General features: G+C 42.1%; 1 long non-coding RNA gene across 5 annotated transcripts in view; it reads right to left on the bottom strand.

The window, feature by feature from the left end:
* Positions 1 to 17491, bottom strand: part of LOC124073370 — a 152639-nt gene that overhangs the window by 66354 nt on the left and 68794 nt on the right. Inside the window, exon 3 of one of the 5 annotated variants that reach the window (XR_006845674.1) lies at positions 10769 to 10866. The exons of the other annotated variants lie outside the window; for them this stretch is intronic. This is a non-coding gene — a long non-coding RNA (uncharacterized LOC124073370). The remainder of the gene's footprint in view (positions 1 to 10768; positions 10867 to 17491) is intronic. 5 annotated transcript variants of the gene reach the window in all.

Genomic DNA, 17491 nt, shown 5'->3' with positions numbered 1-17491 from the left:
TTTATTTATTAACTCTCAATTAAGTATGGGTGTCCCAGGGCTTAAAGTGGCTTAGTGAGCAAGTGGGACCTCAAGCACATTTTGATGACAGTCAAGGCCCCTGATCTCAGTTCACTCCATTTTGCTGATTAAATATAAGCTTTTCATCTGTGGATACAATGCTATTAATTAAATCATTAGATGAGTGATTCACTTATGAGCAAAGGGAGCAGTGAAAAGAGAGACTCACACGAGTAGCTCGCTGCAATAACTACTGAAATATTCATTAATAATAAAAAAAAAAAGATTGCCTAAATTCATTGACAAGGAGTACATGTGTAGAGACCCTCTCCCTTCCTTCACTGGGCCAACCCCCTTCAGCATGGACACGCAATCCCTTTTTGATCACTAGATAAAGGGATCGAACAAACGCAGGAATGACACGCGTTACTGCTGCTGCACGCACACACGCACACAAAGTTACAATGAGCCGATTAAGAGTGTTGCATTTTAAACAGTTCTTTAATGAAATATGACCATGGAGTTGTAATAGCTTGCTCGGGGGGGGTAGTGGGATCAATGAAAATGAAGAGGGTAAAAACAGAGCTGTGTTTTCTGTTTCCCTGCTGAATCACAAACCAAACATGATGCAAAGTGTCCGTATTTGCAGTGCATCCCGCCGCTGATTGTCAGCCCGTTCGCACAGACGCATCGCTTGAGAGAATCACATCTGAAATCCATGCATTGCAATATCGAACACGACTCAGTGTTCAGGCAGGTGCGGGGAGCGCTGGGAGGTGGCTGCCTTCCTTTGGCACGGTGCTCAAGTTGCAGAAAGTTGAAAATAGTTCAGGTTTTAAAGAGACCCATTGAGGATCACCTGGTCAAACCACAACAGGCAAACAAGGAACAATTAAGACAAGACGACACTGCTTAGTTTTAAATAGCAGGTAGTCTTCTTTATTTCCCCTCATCCTAAGCGCAAGCATCTTGCATTTTGCTGTCAATGTGACAGCATTCACCAAAGTCAAAATCAGAAGTCAAACACCGATTAGTCTTCATAATAATATTTCAACCAAATGCAGAAGGAGCATATGGCAGCCACCCAAACTGATTATGGGCAGAGACACCTGCTCATTGGTGCCCAAAGCTCGCCAAACACTCACGTCATAAGCTTTAATAAACCTCATATAGTAGTATTCAAAACAGTTACAAGTTACAAGTCCATTATACAATAGATACGTGATATTGTCCTAATTTTTCACCTATTATATTCAAGCTCTGTCATTATTTACATTTCATCTTAAAATTACTGAATATATTACTAATCTTTGCCAACAAGCAATAGAAAGCTATTTGTGTAAGGTGAAAAAAAAGGTTTGGGGAGGCAGCAGCAGAGGCTGATAGCCACAGACAGCTACAGCAGCCTGTGAGGTGTAATATGAAACAAAGTTGTAGGTTCTTCTTCACTATAAGACACCTCTTTCACCTCTCACTGACATGAGAGCGCAGGAGCTCGGAGAGGAGTTGGCTTTGATAGATGGACAGGCAGAGTGAAAGAGATTCAGGGAGACACTGGAAAAATTGGGAGAAGGAAAAAGATAAAGAATTAAAGAGGGGGAGAGAGAGAGAGAGAGAGAGAGAGAGCGGCAGGGAGGGAGAGGGAGGCTTGTCTTTGAGGAGCCAACATTCAGGGAGGCCTGTCAGAGGAGGTGAGTGTTGTCAAGCACATACAGGCAGACTGAAAGAGCAGGTGGAGTACAGCGAGACAGAGCAGGTCAAAGCTTCAGTGCTGCCACCCAGGAAGCTAAAGGCCAGACAATCAGCATGGCAGGGACCACAGCTGTGCTGCTATGATGGCTGAGCTGCTAAAAAGATCCTGACAATACAGTGTGCTTCTATGTGTTGGCAGCAAACAGTGTTGCAGTTTTTGTTCTTGATAGGGGAAAAACACAGTATGAGACGCAGTTACTGAGAGAAGAAATCTCGTGTCTAGCCGTCTGTGCCAGATGAGCTCAATGAATTGCTTCTTGTTAAAAAGGGCAGTTCAAAAATATTTACCCATAGTAGTTTCTGGCCAGGGACACAGTTTGGGGTTCATTTAACCAGGAGAATGAGCCTTCTCTGGGATATCTTCCGGCGGAGGATTCAGCAAGATTGACAATCTGTTCAATAGCTGTCAAGCCATTTTACTCAAAACCTCAAATCTGAAACTCATGGTGCCACAAGAGGAGACTTTGGAAAGTGAGCAAGCTTCATCCTGTGAGGACAATGAGCGTCTGGTTCGGACTGAAATAATTATTATATGGACTGGCATAAAATTTTGTAAAAAGAGGGCCTGACCATTCTTTTATTTGACCATTGCCATCCCTACAGCCACGCAGCTAGCATGTTTAAAAATTCAACTGCAGCGTGTTTTTCCTGCGTTACTCTGAGTAATCCATCTAATCTTTATTCATTTACACTGTGAACTGTGTTCTTTCTAGCAAAGAAACTTCCAACTTCAACAAAAATGGTTCACAGTGGGGTCTGTGGATAAATCAAAGTGACCAGAACATTATTTCTGAAATCAGATGCTGATTGGAAACTGATTTTATTGGGAGGTACAATTTGATCAGTCCAGTGGTTAGGGATTCATGGTTTTAATGCAGTTCAGCTTCACGTTTGGGAAGAATATTTTTAATGTCTGCTCAAAACAAGACGGAGTTTCTTTCTCTCTTATCTCTCCAGAAAAAAGAGAGAAAATACTGTAAACGGGTGAGTCGACCTTTTAAAGGTTAAGTATTCAAGACACAAGTCTGAAGAGCAGTAAAAATTAATCTGCAGATATATGCAACCAAGGGCAAATGGTCATAACACCGAATCACCGTAAACACAAGAACGAATGGCATCAGTTGATTGCAAAATGTTAGGTGCACGAATCTACAAACTAAGCTTGATGGCTGAAAGGGAAACCAATGGCAGGGGTACAAAAGCAGATGAGAAGGATGCTCCTCCTGCCTAGATAGAGTTGTGTTTTTTGAGCATCTGCCAGTTCACCACCCATAGGGGAGTGTCGGTGGGCTCTTCAAACACCCTGCGTGGGTCCTCCTCCTTTTGATGCTCCTGGAGAGGGAGAGGACAGGGGGAACAGGAGACACTCCTCCACACACGCTGCTGAGCTCTAGTGGACCAGATGGGGGAGGGGGGGGGGACTGACAAAAAATGCAGCGGAAATAGAAACATGGAGAATCAGCTGGTGTATATAAGAGAAACTTGAATGATCAGCAAGCAAGGTCTTCACAGCTGCATACTGAGTTGCACAATTCTAGTTCACAGTCTCTAGACTGTAGTAAAACATGCAGTTCAGGTGAACTGAGAATTTTAAATTGCTTACGGGTGAGAATCTTGGCTTTTATTGCCTGCATGTTGACCCGGTGATCAACTACAGATGTGTCAAGTCTCTACGTTCTTGACGTCTAAGGACTCACATCAGCTCAAGCCTTGGTTTTCCTGAATAAAACCTGGTGAAAATGAGCCATGTGTGAGACCCTTTCATGGCTAAGAGAACGGACATCCCATAGTCTTGCTGTCAGCAAGAGGGTGCCATGTGTACCCCCTGTCCACCCCCTTTTCTGTCTTTATGCCAAACTAAGCTAAGATTCAGGCGGCAGTAACTTTATATTACACACAGGCATGCGAGTGGAAACATCTGTTCATCTCTCTCTCGACAAGAGCAAAATCCAACTATTACTTTATGGTTTCTTCCTCAATTTTTATAACTAATAAAAATCAGTGTTGCACCATAATTCGGTAACAGTGAATTTATAACATTGTTTCTGCACCACAACCCCTGGCCTCATATTACCTTGCATGAAAATGATCCCAATGAGAAACCAACCAATGAAAGGCACAGGTGAACCACATTTAGATCTGATAGATTTGGGGCGCAGCTGAGGTGTGTGTAGCTTAGCACGACTTAATGTCCTCCCTTTAAAACATCTACTGAACTAAGCCCCTAAAAATTTGCAAGGGCAGGTTCCCTTTGCTTTGGCTGCTTTGGAAAAGCTGCCAATACTGCCAATAAGACCAAAAGGACACACACACACACACACATACACATAGCAGGATCAGAAGGAAAGCATCACAGGAAAGGAACAGTAAGGGGGAGTGAATACCTTCTATAACTTTGAGTTTTTCTCTGTGTTTTATTGGCTGCTGAGAACAGACCCATACTCAGCAGTTTTATATCTTGGAGGTGTCTTCTGGATAGGTTTAAGGCAAAAACCTGCACTCTGACTGTGTTTGTGTGGAAATAAGTGGGGGTGGGTGTTCATCTCTTCATTCAGGATTCACAGCATCCCATACCAACACCAAACAGTGCGCGCCCACACACACACACACATAATCCTATTTGGACGATTGTGAGATCAAAAATGACTCCTCAAAGGATAACTTTTTTTGGGTAATTGACAGGATGCTTGTAAAAAAAAAAAGAGAAAACCATAAATAAATGAATACATGAGGCTTTTGTGTGGTTTTGGGCAAGCATCTGGTATCAAACATACTCACACCTAACAGATAAAAGCCATGACAGAAAAATTACAGCAACAATCAGTTAAACCCTGTACAAGAGGAAAAGCTCTTTCTCACCGGTCTCCGATGGCTACTGTTTGACTGACAGGTGTAGGTGAGAGGTAAACTATGGAGACCAGCAGTCAAATGGACAATGGAAGTCTCGCCTGCGCTGACAGATGAAAACATCTTACACTGTGTGATCTTCAAAGACAGAGGACTGAGGAGCAGTCATGTTGAAACAGTTCAAATGTGTTTCTGAATTATTGAAGAGCTCCGGGTCTTGTGATGACATGATAACAAACCAATGAGCTTATTAATCATGCGAGGAACAGTTATTTTGTTTAAAAAGGTCTGCATTCAAAACACAAAAATCAGTAGTTCAATATGAGAAGCTACTGAGAATATTTTACAAAAAACTCTAACGCTTGACATAAGAGTGTTGGGAGACAAAGTGTTACTGTGAGAACATACAGAAGAAAAGACAACACTGATGACATTCAGCAGGCAGGCAAAGAGCTGAACCAGCCCAGCTGACTGGAGCTAAGGGCATTGTGAGGGATGGATACTGGGAGGCAGACATGAATCATACGTCTGGGAATTATGTCCACAACATTTAATAATAGTGGGAGTATTTCTGTTCACAGCCATGTGGTCCCAGCAAGGCCTAGATGGTGAAAACAAATCTGTAATGGGCACACAATTGAATCAGGTGTCTGGTCCTCTTAAGGAAATTAAGTTGTCGCCGGAGCGGGGCCACTTAATGAGAGGCAGGCTTGCGGACAGTGACGAATGGAGGGTGACACCGGCAAGAGTGTGAGGCCGCCACAATATCTGCATTTGGACTGGTGATGATTTTTCATCCATGCACCCCCCACTATTCTGTGTCTGTCTCTCTTGCTCATCCGCAAACACACACATATTGCCTCGCCTCCCTCCACCCTCCCATTACCAAGGCTTCATTGGGGACACATTTGCTCCCTGTGTGATGCTAGCCATTTATTTGCACATATATTTATGGGAATGATGACGGCTAATAAACAGGAGAATTTTCTTTCCATGCGTTTTTACTTCATGGTGCATCTTGATGGTGGCCTTTGTGTGATTTTGATAGATGTCTCTCCATTCCAGTCACTTGCAACTGAATGTACACAGCATGCCCTCCAGTAGATATCCAATGTTATTAAGTTGCATAGGAGCCCTGTTTTAATAGAGAGGTTCTGTAATGTTTATTTTTATTACATGATTTGATTTGGTCCATTATTATGAACTCAGAAATGAATGCACCAAGGATCTTATCTACTCAACCTTTACACATAAAATATTCATTGACAATTATGACTCAGTAATAATAGCATTTTAAACATATGCTATGTAAAAACTGTCAGCATAAGTTATATGTCAACTAAAACCTATTTTTGAAGTATCAGATTCTCCTCTGTAGGCTTAAAAAGTGTGGTCCGTGGTCAGTATGAATGCATTCTTCTTTCTAGTTTAAACCAGGCACCTACACTCCCTACAATGAAACATGACTGATGATAGCCAAGTAGCAGTAGCGGCTAATCTTGGGCCACTGGTGTCAGTCAGAGATGAGGGGATGCTACAGAGGTCAGGTTATTATTATTGTTATCATTATTATTATTGTTGCTGTTGTTATTATTATTATTATCATCTGCGCGTTATTATCATTATCATCATTCATAAAGCTACCTACAGAACTTACTAATAATTTAAAATCTGATTCTAAGATTTATTTAAATTTAAATTTGAAATGCACCTAGTAACTACAGCCATAGTGGCGGTCATGTAAAAAGAACAACAATACTACCTCCAAAATGTAGTGGAGTAGAAGTGGTAAGTGGCGGAAAGTGACAGTATACAAGCGGAGTACAAGTACCTCAAAAATAAAAGCGATTGAACAAGTTTCTATGAATGTTTTGATGCTTTTAAAAAGTAACTTTGTGAATTAAAGTTGAAGACTTCAGACTTTTTGCACACATCTTTCCACCCTACAGGGGTTGACATTTTGAATCTCAGATTTCACATGGATCATCACTGCACATACTATGACCACAGGTGCAGATGCGTTAAGAACGATTATTGTTCCCTTTGAAAAGCTCAGCAATCTGTCACCTAAATGGATTATCCTGATCTTGCCACTAAACATGGAGACATGGAAATATCTGCTTTGGTAAAATGGCCTTGAAAGAAGGTGCTGTTCTCATTCCCATGGGTTGCTCCATCAATGTCTTCAATCCTATCTTAAACAGATCTGAAGGGCAGCACCTCAATAGGTTTGATTGTTCTGTGCTGTTTTGCCAATGATCCGAGCGCTCATTTGTTTTTGACAAAACAAGTAAACTGCCATTGCAGTCCTCTGTGATGGTTCTGCTCTTGCGAAGGATCTTGAGTACGAAGGAGTATTTGCTTTTGTGTTTGACCTCCCCCATAATTTTCAGCAGGGACTGCACCTACAGAGGCATCTACAATGCTAATCAGTAACATAATCCAAGTGAAGCACAGACAGGAACAATACCTGACACTGGGGCTCTCCACGTTGAGTAATTCTCTTTGATAACGGACCCGACATGGTCTACTGTATGCATAATGACAGTAGTTGGAAACAGTTGTAGTGTGTTGACGATCAATGTCTGTCCTTTCAACACAGTAATTGTGAGGCCCGAGAATGGCTGAGTAGCCAAGGCTACTGCTGCAGGATGGCCACTGGAGTGAGTGGCCACTCCTGTATGCCTTTTAAAGTTAGACTCCATCCATCCAGACAAGACTTGGGCTTAGATTTAGTTGTGTGGATGGAGGCAGCGCTGCTACAAAAAAAAAATCATTGCGGAGTGTGGTAGAATTGTAGGATTTGAGGAGGTTTCAACACCCCTCCTCTCTCACTATATCTCTCCCAGCTGACTGAGTATGAATAATTGACCCCATAGTCTGGGCCCCAGCTCATTACTGGGGAAAGTGTCGGCCTGGTTTGTGATGCTATGAGGGAGGGTGCGAGCGCCCACAGTCCGCATGCCAGGCTTGGTTTTCCCCTCTACCTCTGACCACACACCCGTCCTTCATCTTTAATGGCCTGAGCCGTGATCGGACATCCTGCCTCTCCAACCTTCCAGCCTTGCCCACTTCATCAAGTAGGTGAACGGGTTGGCAGTAACACATCTACTGCCAGAGAGGAGTTTTTCAAGAATTCTTCAGAATTCCTCTGCGAATTTAAGGAGTTTTGGGCAGAATTATCAAAGGGTGCAGGGGTAGAAAAGGGGGTGAACACTGACATCCAGGAAAGTTCTGTGGGAAAGTTTTCAGGCACACACTCAAACTAGAAGAAAACTATTCATGGTCTTAAGGTGAGTACTCTACTTGCATGGAGTCATGACTTTTTTGATATGGAAGTTGGGAAAGTCATCCAAAAAGAAGTTGTGAGCGGCAAAGAAACACATTTAGAGCACACTACAATAAAATTTAATTCTAAAAATGTTCATGTCAGACAAAAGAAAAGTAAACTCTCTGTTTGGTTACTTTAGTCGCCATACAACTAATTTCTTCCCTGTAGCCCCAGTGAATCTGATACGTCTGCATCCACATGAGAGGGACAGATAAGGCTGGTAAGTGAAGATACTGAACGTTGGTGAGGAAAACAATAGTTGATGAGACACCCCACAAAACATCAATCAGACAAGTCTGTCAACTCAGCTCCCTGCAGAGAGATCCATGGGAAGCAAAAGAGGAACCACACAAAACATGTGCTTGCAAATGAGAAGCCACAGTATTGTTGCGTGATGAGCAGCCAAACTAGACAGAGACAAGGGACGGATGATGGACATGGGTCACGTCTAGAGTGTGTGCCTTGTGCTTGAGCAGTGCTGAGGAATAAAAACAGTGACATAAACTGCACCGCTATTTTCAATTGAATGGTAATTATTTCTGACCGAATTTCATTGTTTAATACAGTGCTGTGTGAGGATTTGTTTGTAATGCATTTTTTCTAGCAAAATATCTTCTAGCAAATATTTTCATCTTGCAACCTGTTCAAAAATGCAAAAGTACACCATTTTGAACACAGCAAAGGCAAAATCAAGAAATAGTGGAAAAGCATTGAGCTGTAAAAAATAATAACATCACTCCCCATAAAATCATGATCACCCAACAGGCAGGTTTGCTGCCTTTAGTTTTTTCTATCAGTCAGTCGCCTTCTTAGCAGTATATGTCCCAGCAACCATGGAGCAAAAGTATGTATATACTACATCAAGAAACCAATCCAGTGTTAACTTTGTTCACTTCAGAGGAAGCAACATTTTATGGTTGTTCAAACACTGTAAACCACTTAGGTTTTCTGACAACCAGCCTCTTGAAGTTATAAGAGCAAATCAAAGGTGGAAGACGATGTTTGTATCTCACTACAAAACCTGTTGTGAAGGTATATCACTGGATCACTGGGAGACCCGATCTCACATCACCAGTCAACATGAGTTTCTTTTAACAAGGACCATGATCATCCTCTAACTAAGTAGGTTTGGTTTTGTAAGCTTAACGGCACAGTTCAAAAATAAATAAAGAAACCATATTTTTCATCTCACCTGTATACCTATTTATCCATCCAGAGTTTGGTGTGAGTTGCCGAGTTATTAAAGAGAATCCACAGACCCTGAGAAAAGGCAGACACCTCTGAAGCTAGTAACTCAAAAACTCAGCAATTCACACCAAAACAGTCCAGATGGATAAACAGCACTACAAGTATGGGGAATAATATGCTTTTTCTTTGATGCTGGGGTGAACTGTCCCTTTAAAAATGGAGTTGTTGCCAAAAAGCACTGTTTTGTGGCTCCGTTTGGTTATTATCGTGCACATGCCAGCAAAGGTAGGGAAGAAGAAGATTGCTAACAAACAAACATGGAGTAAACAGCTTTCAAACACTCTCTGATGTTTTATCAGAGGGGAATTTAATTCAACACATCTATTCGACAAATACAATGGGTTCAATGAAAATCACTGAATGGAAGCATCATTTGTCTTCTAAAAAAGACCACAGGGTCATTTTAACCGAGTCATTGTAACAGTGATGAAGGTGGTCTGTGATTTACTCATGAGAACTTATTGTTCAAGAAAGCTACACTATATAAACTCAAGTATTCAGACAGAGGATTGGGCTCAGCCCCTTAATTCCAGTGAAGGGAAATCTTAATACTTCAGCATACCAAGACATTTTGGACAATGCTGTGCTTCCAACTTTGTGACAACAGTTTGGGGAAGGTCTGTTTCTATTCCAGCATGTCTGAGCCCCAGTGCACAAAGCAAAGTCCATAAAGACATGGCTGGATGAGTTTGGTGTGGAAGAACTTGACTGGCCCACACAGAGCCCTGACCTCAACCCCATCAAACACCTTTGGGATGAACTGGAATGGAGACTGTGAGCCAGGCCTTTTTGTCCATAATCAGTACCTGACCTCACAAACGCTCTACTGCATGGATGGGCAAAAATTCCCATAGAAACACTCCAAAATCATGTGGAAAGCCTGGAAGCTGTAATAACTGCAAAGGGATTATCAACTCCATATTAATATCTATGTATTTAGAATGTGGTGTAACGGTCAGGTGTCCCAATACTTTTGTCTATATAATGTACACAGCAGACAAAACATTGATAAATGCTGAAATTTTAATAATGCTGCATTTTTAGACAAACTGCCAAGCAATAATTTTGCTTAAATGTCCAGTTAGACCATTACAAAGTCATTACACTTATTAAAGATATTCAGTGACCACTGTAGAGATCTGAAAATGACCAGCCCCACTGGGACAGATGCAATATGTTTCTCTGTAGGAGTGAAGGTGATGAATGGCTTACCATTTATCACCATTTATTTTTCCTTCTTACAGCTACCAAATGTTACCTCTCAGCGCATTTTGTATAAGCTCCGTATTAAGGAGTCCACATTATTTTGCCAGCAAAATTTAGTTTAAGACATTAATATATGAGATTCCCAGTTAGTGCTATATAGGGCTACCTTTTATTCATATTAAGGCTCTTTTGATTTTCAGCAACAGCAAGTCTCTAATTCTGCATGCACGCATATAACCATGCAAACAAATAGCACCAATCCACAGCTCAAAAATCACTGAATTCTTTTCCAAGCATCACACCCAAAATTCTGAGCAGTACAAAATGTGTGAGTGGCACAAGTTTCAGTCCGCAGAAACAAAGAAGAAGAGAGAGGTGTCTTACCCACAACGTGGATGAAGGAGATTATCAGAGCTGTTCCTGGTTGTTTCATTGGTCGTAGGCAGCCAAGGATTCTCGAGGAGAATATCGCAGAGCTGTCACTGTGTTTTCGAGGAGGGGGAGAGGAGGGAGAGGGATTGTTTGAACTGTGAAAATGGTGGAGCTGGCATATTTACACCCAGGGTCTGCACAGTGGGATTACATGCAACGTTTTTATGTCACCCATTTGACAGCATCATCTCATGGAGGTTTTGAAGGCTCCCCCTCATTAGCTGGGCTAGGGCTGCATTTAACACAGCTTTGAGTTTATAAAGACAATGGCTGCCAAACCTCAAGGCCTTTAGCAAACAACAAAGGAAAGGGTAACAACCAAAGTGCCCCTGTTCCAGCTTGCCAAACTTGACTGAAAAGTCACCAGCTCGTAAAAAAAAAAAAAAATGACATTTACATGACAACTGGAGAGCCCCAAATGGATCTAAATGGATACAAGTGAAAAGTGAAGTCAACCTAATTGTGCCTCAGAGGGCTTGTATGTAAAGACATGACACTGATTGAATGTAGCTTAAAAATTTAACCAGTTATTCATTCTTCATTCCTCTGACAGTGTTGTTGCATTTATAGTCTCTGGACAAAAAAAACAAAGCAAAAAAAAAACAAAAAAACAAAAAACAAAAACACAACTGCATCATAATCTGACTATGGCTACAATAGCAACAGTAACAAACAAAATGAGAGTGAAAAATAACAAACGCCAGAAAAACCTGAGAGATATGAAATGTGTTTACAGGCACAAGCCTCTGCTTCCACAGTCCAAAACCAATAATCAATCGATAAACAATTGATGGTTTCAGTCACTTTTCAAAAAAAAAAAAAAAAAAAGGCAAAAATGTGCACATTTGAACTTCTAGCATATAAGGATTTGCCACTATTTGAATATGTTTTTTAAATAACTTTTTGACATTTTATAGGCTAAACAATTTAAGGACAAATAATTAGAACAATTGGCAGTTGCAGCCTGATCAGTCGCTTATCAAAACAGTTGGTGATCAATATTCTGTAAATCCATTAACAGAGTCAGTTTAGTCAAAAAACGTAGATGTTATCTGAATCCGTAACATCTCCAAGTGGTAAGCAAGATGTTACAAAGTATGTAGTTAATGTTTAAAACAAGTTAACACAATCAGATCTTGATACAAGAGAAGCCAGAGAAGCAATGACTCAAAAGATATTTTGTTTGATGATCTGGAAGAAAATCAGCTATAAGCAGCGTTTAAACTCTTTTTCTTTCTTTGCCTTATCCTCAAAAGCAGCACAACAACCTGCTTGTGTTACAACCTCTCTTGCTCTGACGTTTAGTCACAGCAAAGTATTTACCCACCAATTACCCACAGATACCCTTCCGCTCGTTACAGCTGGGGCTCCTTAAAAGGGAACAAACAATAACAACAGTGAAGGCTCCTCAGCGAAAAGAGACACATTATAATGCGGGAAGACGTGAGAAAGAGGGGTGTGGAAAGAGCTCGTACTGATGGAGACAAAATTGAACTTGATTAAAAAGCAAACAAAACAAACCCCTGACAAAACACAAACACTCCACACACTTTGTGAATGGCCCCGCACAAAGCTAATATGTAGCTACCCGAGCGCTGGAGGAGGCGGGATGAAAAAGACAAGTGTTTAAAAGGAGAGATATTCCTCTGTTTGGCTGACATATTTACACAATTATGTGCAGGATCCAAAGCAATGCAACCAGCGTTTCTGCATCTCGACGACTCACAAGAAGTTTTTCTCTCACCTCCGTTTTTACTTTGGTGTCAAGTTGATTAAATGAGAGCGTGTGACATCGATCTGCAGGGTAATGCCATCTGGCAGAACAGTGTCATCATTTTCCCTGATGGAGTTACACTGACTTCACCAACTCTCCATCAATTAATATTAAGGCTGTTACAGGCTATTACTGTGTCTAACACACAGACACCCGCTAAAGCTCCTCTGTTGCATTTCTGATGTCCTAAGATATGTTGTTCGCTGACAGCACTCAGAATTAGTGCTCATCTAATTGCTTTACTTACATTATGAACTACTTTAAACAAAATCTTCCTTTAAGTCTCGTATCGATTCCTACAGGATAATTAAAGGCATCACACCTTGGCTTGTTCGGTGGGTGCCAACATATTTACAGGTGGATGTGTCACTGGCTCATAATGAAGGAGTCAGTGTAATAAAAGTACAATAAAACACATAGCTTGAGATATAATGTTATGGGCAATTAAATTCAGCCGCACAAAAAAGGACCACACAGTCCTTATTCATATTCAGTCTCCATCTGAAATCCATAGGAATTGCTAAGTCATCTCCCATGTCTCTGAGGCATTCGCGTACAATGGCACTTTTATCATATGCTTATCAGTGGTGGCCCCTCTCTTATAGAGCTCGATCTTTTGGCCCCTCAATCACGGAGCATATTACTCCTCTGTCAGAGCAAAGCACTTCCTAACGACAGGGAGGCCAGCTGGGACTGAGGAGAGGGCAGGAGGCACATGCATTAACATAATAATCCAACCACACTCCCACAGGCCCCGGGGCCAGACAGCATATTAGGTAGGCCCCCCCTCATGAAGGTCCTTGCAGAGAAATAAAGCTGCTTTATGGTGAGCCTGTCAACCTGTAGTAAAGGCTAGGCTTTACCTGTGCTAATTGTTGACTGAAAAAAAAAAGATCATACTAATAATAGGTGTTAGTATTGCCAACACATGCTTAAACAATGATCTTGTTACATGCTCAAAATGGCGACACACTGGGTAATGTGAGGTATAACCTAGTTCTGAATATCTCATGCTGGATTAAAGAGAATAAGTGAGCCTGTTTCTTTCTCTCCCTCTCTGTGCTCCGTTGCTTTGTTGCCCTCTACATCACATTGCAACACAACATAACCCAGGAGCCTGACACATATTTCTGAGTATAGGAAGCATCTCCTCGCCTCCTCATACTTACTGAAGTGAAATGCGGAGAGACACAGGCTTTGAGGACAAGAGAGACCGAGAGGGGAGAGAATAAGGGGGTTGGGTGTTGGTTCCGCAGCCTTCCCTGTGGCATAAACTGGGGAGTGTTAGCAGCATGCACTGAGGCCTGTGATCCTTTGGACTGAGGTCCCATGGTACCTTGTGTGGCCTGCACATTCCTAACCACATGAGACACTTGCTATCATTGCGTCAAAGCCATCATAATAAAGTCATGCAGAAATAACGTGCTGCTTATGCCTGGAGACACAACTAAAGAAAAAAAGAGCCAATACACCAGCAACAAGAGAAAAGACTCAAGTTCAGCTGCTTGGAGAAACTTCAGTTTCTGCCAAACCCAATTCAGCGTCACATACACTGGTAGAAAAAAAAAAAGGTTCATATGGAGAAGAGAGCCAGCAAGTTAAGTATTAGGAAACCAACAGCAAAGAGCTCCGTGGAGCATTTTCGTTGGGAGGCCTGTCTAGCACAGCCTGACTGTCAGAGCACTTCTTATGTGAATGTCCCACTGACTGTGACTGTAAGGCTGTCAGTCGCTGGTTGGGGTCCTTGACTGAAGACTCTCACTAGCAGTTCACACACAGTAATACCTCAGAGGTGAGAAAAAGAGAGGGAGAGTGAGAGAGGCAGGCATGGAGGAAGAGAGGAGCGAAGAGAAAAAGGATCTCCACAAATCATTTTGATCAAGAGAAAAAGGTAGCAGTAAGGTAGACCTCCCCCTGCCCCCGCCCCACAAGGAGACAACTCTCTAATTGGTGGAAAGGGCAGCCTGTCCGTGGCCGTATGCACTCTCAGATCTCTCACAGGACAGCCAAGGCAACGTGCCAATTACTGCCAATTGTTGGCCTGTGGTTGAGATGTGGACAGTTGTCCGCATGGAATAAGAGTGAAGGCCTAGCAAATGCTCCCGTTGATGCTGATATCATACAGCAGCAAAATATTATCGCACTGTTAGCCTACAAGCTTTCATAAAACACGCCATTAGCAACCTTTTTAATATATTCTGTTTGACTAAGCATGTGGAGTCAGTGAAAAACTCCAAAATTATTACAAACCATTCACCTTTCAACACCTGCCACCACAGGGAGCGTAAGCAGCTTTAACACTTCAATACCGCCAGACTGAGCTTGGACTTTTTAAACAGCCCAAATATAACCCATGTTTGGAGGGGCCAGAGGGCCATTATGGGGGCCATATTGGTGGAAGTAGAACATATACTACCTCATCCATTATCCATTAGCTGCTCATCATGGTATGGGTCAGATCTAGAGCACAACCTCTTCTAGCAGTCACACAGAAGCAGAGAAGAACAGGAGGCCTTTTTCACTCCGCTCACCCACAGCTCATAACAAGGAAGCCAGAAAGTGTGGCAAAAAAGGAGGGAAAACAGTCATAATTCTTGTTCAACTAAAAATCACTATAATGCTCTTTAATTGTGTAGGCAAAAATCTTTTCAAAAGAGCATGGTAATTTTACCCCGTTAAATTATTCAGCGCACATTAATAACGGTCGGGGCCGGGGTGGATGAGAGTGGCTGTTTTAGGAGTGATGAGCTGCCGGAGCTGGGAGACGGGAGCTCACTAAGGCAGTTTTAAGCCTCGTTTTAAAGTTATATTTTCAAATAAACGATGTTAAAAAATGACCCGGAGTAACCCTGAAAGGTACTGGGACTGGTTGTTGGAGCGGGGCTTTAAATACACTCATAGAAGACAACTTTCTGTGCGTTGCTTCCCAACGAGAGGCTTGATATGAACACAAATGTGGATGAATATTTTCTGGTTTATTTGTTAATTGTCAGCATATGATAACAAGGCTCATGTTCAACGAAAAAGTAGCGCTAGGCTCATGCAAGGGTTGTTTACTACCTCTTGTCTAAAATGTGGACATACAGTAAGCAGAAATATAGAAAATGTCCTGAGGAAACCACGATAGTCAGGAATCAAAGATCTCCATTAAAAGCCAAAAACAATGAAATCTCAATACGGTTCTGTGGAAAATTGTCTTTGTTTAGTTGGATGTGCACATCTCAAACAGTAAGAGAGACAACAGAATAACAGATCAAAAGAAAAGAAAAGGTCACAATCAAGATCTGATGAAGGGCAGCGTTAACTATAGGCTTTAAATGATTCCAGCCAGCAGATAGCATATTCAGGAGAGCGATGCAAATGAGAATTTGCATGAACCACGCACCAGCAAAGGTAATATACATAATTGGGGGAAGGGATAGTGGCGTATGGGGGGGGGGTTCTCCATGAAATACGGACATGAAGCAACACTGTCTATGCTTAATAATTAATATAATACGGTGCACACACTCATTGCATGGGATGCATATCATCCATCCATTGAACAATGACTTTTAAGTGCACTAGAACATAGTGAGCCTGACAAAATATGCACAAATGTGTGCAAGACGAAGTACGCCTCTTCCCCCCACAAAGATGAAAAAAGCAACAAATGCCTTCCCAAGGCAGAGAGAGCTTAACTATTCTTCTCAGTTCAAAGTCAGGGGTCTACTCTAAATATTTGTGTATTAAACATAACACATAAGATGGAATAAATGGAGGACTCAAAAAGAAGTGCAAGGCCTGCAGGAGAAAACAACATGGAACTGCAATGCTTCTTAATGTCAGTCTGAACAACACAAACAACCATGGTGAAAAACAAGCCAAGGCTTCAAATCTTGTAGGAAGTATAACTCAAGGCGAGTCACATGCTTGGTGGCTACAGCTCATAAATGTACTGGAAATGCTGGTGTTACCTGACCTGGTTTTTACAGATTAGGCATCACCACCTCAGCATTAAGACAAGAAAATAAGCCAAAAATGTAATTGTTACTGACAGTTACAACTCAGTTGAATCAGTTCGATCAACACTCTAAGCTTTCGAGGTATGCATCAAGGGCCGGTCCAAGGAGGCACCATGCAGCATGATTAAATCCAAATACGCTGACTCTTACACTGTTTGTTTGTTTATTGAGGCAAGTCAGGGGGTGTTCTGAGCCTCAGAACTGCGTTTAAAGCTGATCTGGCTCCTTCAGACAGTGCTGCATCCGACTTCCTGTTGTCGACTCGCAGTTGCCACGGAAAAATTGCTGCTGCAGCCTTAGACATCCTACAGCACTTTGTATGCCGAAAGAAAAGAGTTAATTAGAAATACAAATTCTCCCAGATTGTTATTAATGGGAACTGTAGAGTAAGCAACACATATTTTGTGCCCATAAGTAATTCTCAGGTATCTTTGATCTGTGGCCCACAGCGGATGCTGCTGCGTACCGCTGTCTGGCTTCTGGGACTCTGCCAGCGCCAGACATCTGGCTACTTTGTTATCATTGGCTGATCTGCTCCCGGGAGGCCACTCTTGTGACACCAGGCAGAGAGTGTCCTGGCAAGGAAAATTATCAGCACATTTTGAGTGGATTAGAGTTCCAAAGTGGTCTTCAAATCTCTACAGGGGTCTGGTGAGCCATGCTCTACTGGGGGTTCCTCAGGGCTCTGTTTTGACAACACTGTTGATTTGAAAGGCAGCGAGGGTACGGCTCCCACTGTTGCATCACAGGTCTCAGGCAACATGTTAGGAAGTGGAAAAAAAAAAGGCCCCAATTATGATCTGTCAGATGCAGAAGGGAGAAAATGCACCAAAGACTTCCCTTGATTAGTGTGAAGATTCTGAGCAGCAGCTAATGTCTGTACTGCTGTAGTGCTGT

Source organism: Scatophagus argus, chromosome 2 (assembly GCF_020382885.2).
Source record: "Scatophagus argus isolate fScaArg1 chromosome 2, fScaArg1.pri, whole genome shotgun sequence".
Lineage (NCBI taxonomy): Eukaryota > Metazoa > Chordata > Actinopteri > Scatophagidae > Scatophagus > Scatophagus argus.
Note: the sequence above shows the minus strand (reverse complement) of the source record. Positions and strands in the feature narration are given on the sequence as shown.